Source organism: Hyla sarda, chromosome 4, assembly GCF_029499605.1.
Source record: "Hyla sarda isolate aHylSar1 chromosome 4, aHylSar1.hap1, whole genome shotgun sequence".
NCBI classification, from domain to species: domain Eukaryota; kingdom Metazoa; phylum Chordata; class Amphibia; order Anura; family Hylidae; genus Hyla; species Hyla sarda.
In genome coordinates this window covers 317449312-317456134 of record NC_079192.1, presented here as the reverse complement: position 1 = coordinate 317456134, position 6823 = coordinate 317449312, and positions in this window count along the sequence as shown.

Here is a 6823-nt window from a genome sequence, read left to right as displayed (position 1 = left end):
GATGACAGACAAGGGGAAGAACATCTTGTCTGCGCTGCTTCAAGGAAGCCTGAGCCATGCGCCCTGCATGGCACATGTGTTAAATCTGGTTGTCAAGCGATTCCTGAAGTGTTCCCCCCATCTGCAAGACATTCTAAAATGGGGTTTTGCTTTTTTTTTTTTTTTATAGTCATATACATGCCTATTGAGTCTCCATGGTCTCCTCATGCTTTCGTCACCTCCAGACTGTGTCATTCAGCCACCATATGGTCTCCTTATGCTGCCGCCACCTCCACGCGGTTTCATTCAGCCACTATATGCTGCTGCCAACTCCAGGGTGTGTCATTCGGCCACTATGTGCTCTCCTCATGCTGCCGCCACCTCCACGCTGTGTCATTCATCCACTATATGGCCTCCTCATGCTTCAGCCACCTCCAGGCTGTGTGATTCAGCCACTATATGGTCTCCCCATGTAGCCGCCACCTCCATACTGTGTCATTCAGCCCCTATATGTTCTCCTCATGCTGCTGCCACCTCCATGCTGTGTCATTTAGCCCCAATATGTTCTCCTCATGCTGCCGCAAACTCCAGGCTGTGTCATTCAGCCACTATATGCTGCTGCCAACTCCAGGCTGTGTCATTCAGCCACTATGTGGTCGCCTCATGCTGCCACCAACTCCAGGCTTTGTCATTAAGCCACTATTTGGTCTCCTCATACTGATGCCCCCTCCAGGCTGCGACATTTTATTTCACTAACCCAGCACAAACCCTATGCGTGTTTACAGAAAGGCAAAGTGTTCTATACCCCTATAGAGGTTCTCTGTAGACCAGAAATAGACATTTTTCATATCGATTCGTGGCAAATAAATTCGGACCGAACCAAATTTTTCTGAAAATTCGGCGAATCGGCCAAATCAAATTTTGGGGCAGGGGTATGAAGGTAGTCTGTTTAACAGAGGGGAGCATGGAAAGCATGAAAAGGGGAGCAGTCTGTGTAACAGCAGAGACATAGGGAGCAGTCTGTGAAAGATGAGGTCTGTGAAACGAAATGAGATATAAGAAGTAATATGAGGTATGTGGAAACAGAGAGAAATCACAAGTCGTGGCTAAACAAGACTTTGAGGTGGTCCAAGCTAGAAGAAAAAGATATGAAAAGTCAACAAATACAAGATGAGAGAAGATATTTCATGTGAGTGCTGTACTGTAATCACTCATATGGTTTGCAAAGCACCTGTATATGCCATCCTATGCTCCCTGTCTGGTGCTAATATTTATGTTTGTATAGTGTTTTTTATTTATTTTTTTATTCATTTTCATAGTATTTTTTTGTGTTGTGGATTTGGTCATGGTGTGGCGATAGTATTTAGGCAGTGCAGTTTGGTGGCACTATTTAATCTCTCTATGGTGGTAATATATGGTCCCAGCATAGTGCTATCAATTGATACCTACTTTTTCTATGTACATAAATGAAACCACTATTGAATTACTGTAGCTGTCTATGTCTGTGTTGTTGTCAGAATAATTCAACATTTCATTTTAGTTTTGCCCCAGGCCTCACTCACACTTCTAAAACCAGCCCTGCTCAATGTCAAAGTTATTTTCTAATGTTTTTTTTTGTTTTGTTTTGTTTTTAGCTTTCTTTAATTTTGAATTTCACTATCTGTATAATTGTTTTTAACACTAATGTTTAATTTAAACAATGTAATTTTTTAGTTTTATTGGTTGTTACTTTTTTATTTAAAACACATTTTTACTCGTAGAATAAAATTGCATTTGATGTTACAGTAACAAGACACTTAAAGTGCCCATGGAGTTGAGAAAATGACACCACATACAGGTAGTGTAGTTCTAGCTACTAATGACAATTGAGAACACAAATTAGCTCATTGTTCTAGCATGTGGGGAGTCAAACCAGGAGGGAATGTTAATCAGTGACGGAAAAGAAGGTTTGAGTTAGAATTGACTTTTTCATTCCGTGCGGATCTTTAGTCAGTTTCTTGATGATAACGTCTTAGGACTGATTAATGAAACCAGCGGGAGCAGTTGCCATAGCAGCAGGAACAGGTGCTTATCCATAAATTAATCAATTTTGGGAAAGTTTTACATGGTTTTACCCTTTTCCTGCACGAGATGGATATGTTCCAAATATCTTAACAAAGTCAATGTTCTATGAAAGGACTAAACAGGTGCCTGGAAAAGTAATTAAGAATAAGTGTTCAATAGCGAGCTGATGAAGAGTCTGTTAACATTCTTAATGCTCTATATATTATGCAATATTATAGCTGGAAATTATATTAACAGCAAAATTCAACCATAAAAAAGTCTGACACATATATCCTATGCTGTCACCGAGCTGATTTGTAAAATGACACCTATAACAAGATCTAAAGCCTATTACTCAATTTGCCTTTGATTTCTTGAAGTGGCATGTTTTTGGTCATACAGTACATGAGGGGAAAAAACCTTTTGGCTTTCTACAACACATGCCATATGATGTAATTATTCTCCCCTGGAAGCATTGTATTTACTTCAAAACAAAATATTTCATTGAAGCAAAGGCATGACTCCATGTGCTGCCATACAGCCCCCATCAACAAGGCTATGTCCTTTTTTTTTTTTTTTTTCTTTTTTGCACCAAGCAGCAGATCTGTAAGTGTTTAACCCCTTAAGGACAATACAAGTAAACTTGCAGGCCCCTGAAAGACCAGACCTATTTTTTTCATATCGGGGATGTCTGACTTTATTAGAGAATAACTCTGGTAATGTTTTGCCAATCACGATAATTCTGACATAGTTTTTTTTTGTCACAAGTTGTCCTTCTTGTACATAGTAAAAGTAAGCCGATATCATTTGCAGTTTTTTCTTTTACAATGCAAAAAATCATGAAATTAAAAAAATCACAATATTTTGCTATTTTAACACTAATAGGTTGCATATATTTATACTTTCTGACCAAATAGTTTATGAAACTTATACTTTCAGATGTCTACTTAGAAGCCTAACAATTTAACTTGAAATTTTGGAAAATTTGAAAAGTAAATCTTTTTCTTATGTGCTATGCAAGGTTTGCAGAAATTAAAAGGTAGTAGAACATAGGAACCCCCCCCCCCAAATGACCCCATTTTAAAAACTAGACCACTCAAAGTATTCGCTAGGGGATACAGTGAGTATTTTAACACCATAGTTTTTTGGCAGGAATTATTACAAAGTCAGTGTTAAAAATTTGAAAATTGCTTTTTTTCACAAATGCATCATTTGTGGGACATATTTTTTGTACATCACTTCTGATATTGAAAGAAATGCACCCTATATTTTATTGAGCTGTTCGGCTCGTGTTTGGAAATACCCCCGCTTAGGCCATATTTTGTTCCTTGGCCATGTGGTAGGACCCAAAAGGAGAAAAGCGCCATTTGGCTTTCAGGGCATCATTTTAGGCTGAATGAAAGAGTTTTAGCTGCAAGAACCATACAGAACCCCCACAAGTGACCCCATTTTGGAAACTGCACCCCCTAAAGTATTCACCTAGACCAAAACTGAGTACTTTGAGTCCTTTTTGTGTGGCTGGAATGGTTACAAAGTCAGTGGAAAAATAAAAATTTCTTTTTTTTTTCACAAATGAATTGCATCGAAAAAGTAGAAAATGCGCCCAATATTTTATTACACAGTTCGTCCCGTGTTCAGTAATACCCCCGCTTAGTCCATATTTGGTTGCATGGCCACATGGTGGGACCCAAAAGGAGAAGAGCACCATTAGGCTTTCAGGATATAATTTTACAAATTATAGGCCGCACTTCATCTTGCAAAGCATTCTAGCTGTCAGAACAATACCACACCCACAGAAGTGACCCCATTTTTGAAATGACATCCCCTCTTGTATTCACCTAGGGCAAAAGTGAGTATGTTGAGCCCTTATTGTGTGGCTAGAATTATTTCAAAGTCAGTGGGAAAAAAATAGCAATTAGCTTTTTTTCCCACAAATTCTTTATATATGGGACATCATTTTGGTAAGTAGCTTTTGAAATGGATCAGGGAGCTCATTATTGTGACTGCTGGCGGGCATCCGCAGAATGTAATATGCTGCAGTTGGGCGCCATGTGATCCTACACATTATACATTTTTATTTTTCATTATATTTATTTAATAAATGTATTTTTATTTTTTATTAATTTGTTTTACACTTTTTTACAGTTTTTTTTAATAAATTAATTTTTTTACACTTTTTTTTCTTTTACACTTTAATTTTTTAATTTTTATTTTTTTACACTTTTTGTTAATGCTTTGGAATACTACAATTCCAAAGCATTGCAGTCATATGCTGCCTGCTAGTTTTGCAGGCAATAACTGGGGCAGACCTGGGGGTCCTTGTAAAGACCTCCTGCTGCCCAGGTAACTAGCAGCATCAAAACTCCTTACAGCTCACGGTCGCTTCCAACCACGGCTGTAAGGGTTAAATTGCCAGGACCGTTGTTTTCTTCGGTCCTGGCAGTGAGGCAGGCCTCCACCCGCCGGGGATCACACACAGCACCCCTCGATCGCGCTGCGGGGTGCTGCAGGAGGGGCAGAGGGAGCTCCCTCCCTCCGTCAAAACACTTACAGCCGTGGTCACTTCCGACCGCGGCTGTAAGGGTTAAACTGCCGGGAACTGAAGTTTACTTCGGTCCCGGCAGTGCAGCAGGGTCCCGGCTGTGTGTTGCAGCTGAGTCCCTGCCGCGATCTCATGGGTGCACTGGACAGCACCCACGAGAATCATGGACATGTATACTCGTCCTGGTGTGGGAATGTGCATCCTGCCTGGACGTGTATAAACATCCATAGTCGTTAAGGGGTTAAAGCATATTCCTTTTTTGAAATCACATTTGCCCACTGTCTCCCACTGTGCCACACAGCAGCACCCCGTAAATCTGGGCTTTATGAATGAGTGTTTACTAGGGATCGACCGATATTGATTATTTATAGCCGATACCGATAACCTGTGAACTTTCAGGCCGATAGCCGATAACTTATACCGATATTCCGTGCATTACATGGGCACATGACGGGGGGGGGGGGGGGGGGCTGTCATGTGCCCCCACATATAATGCCCCCATCATGTGCCCCTCATATATAATACCCTCTGTCCTGTGACCCACACAGATAATGCCCCATGTCCTGTGTTCCTCCCACATAATGCCCCCTGACGTGTGCCCCTCACTTATAATTTGCACCCCCTCACTTATAATTTGCCCGTCCATACAGCGCCCAAGCAGGGGTCACTTTTCTCACACACTGCTGTGTGAGAGATGCAGGGACGTGATCTCCGGGCGCCGGCGCGATGATGTGATATTATCGCACCGGCCTGCCGTGGATGGCGCCCCCATGGCTCTCACTCCCACTGTAAGAATGGAGAAGCATGTAAGAAAGGTGAGGGAGTGGTGGAGTGGGACAGTTTGTTGCCCCTCCCTGACAGCTGACAGCATGGTGGAGCAGGAGCTGTCAGCTGTCAGGGAGGGGAAACAATCTCAGGGGGGGCAATTGCCCCCTGGATCCGCCACTGCTTCAGGGCCAGGACTGACGTCCCGTGATTCGTCCCCTGGTGTGCCTTGTTTTGCCATCCGGAAAAGCGCTGGACGCATTATCGGCATTATCGGCAGGTTAGATGCCGATACCGATAACTTTAAAAATCTTGAATATCGGCCGATAATATTGACCAATCCGATAATCAGTTGATCCCTAGTGTTTACATCAGCCACAGTAGTGCACCTATATTCCTGTAGTGTTGTATTATTCTATCATGTTTCACATCCACACCTATTCATCTGGTGAGGAATGCCATTGTGGTACTTGTGGTCGTTTCCAGGCATCCTCCATTGTATGCATTTGTATGCTGGGGATCGCCCATAGCAACGGACCACAGGTGCAGGATCTGCCCCCCCCAGCATAATTGTCATCCGCATTTGGGGTTGAGCACCTCCTGCCATCTTAGACCACATCTAAGTAGTAGCCTTTTTGAGTGTTTAGAAGGTTGTCGCTTATCAATAAAAGACACATGAAAGCTCACCAGGAGTTTGCAAGCAATTAAAATACACTCAAGCTTTGTGAACCAAGATTTTCTGGTCTGATAAAAGCAAAATTGTGACTAGCATCTGTTAAAGAGAATCTGACAGCTAGTTCACCCGCACTGAACCAAGTATACTGAGTAGTGTTACTCGCGAATATTCGCAATGCGAATTTTATTTGCGAATATCGCATATTCGCGAATATAGCACTATATATTTGTAATTCCGAATATTGTTTTTTTCTTTTTTTGTTTGTTTTTGTTTTTTTTTTCACAGTACACATCACACTGATCACCCCTCTCTGCTTCCAGCTTGTGTGGTGTAAAGAAGGCTCTAATACTGCTGTGTGAGACTGGCTTGCAAATTTTCGCATATGCGAATTTTCGCTTATGCTAATTTTTGAATATGGTAATTTTCACATATGCTAATTTTCACCTAGACAAATTTTCGCATATGCGAAAATAAAACACGGATATTACAAATATGCGAATTTTGCAATTATATGACGAAATATCGTGAATTTGAATATGGCCTATGTCGCTCAACACTAATACTGAGTTATATAATGCGGGTGAATGAGAGGTAACTCACTGAAATCCGTACACTAGGTGCTGTGTTTTTCTTGTAAACAGCTTTATTCCTAATACTTCCCAGCACGCATTGGAGGCGGGGAGTTGGCTGGCCGAGTTCCCCTGTCTCCTACATAATCCTGAGTCAGCCCGGCCCCTTCATTATTGTGCTAAGAAGGGTCGCGGGTGAGTGCACAGAGAGCAGAGCACTTATCTGCGGCCTTCAACAGCATAATAATG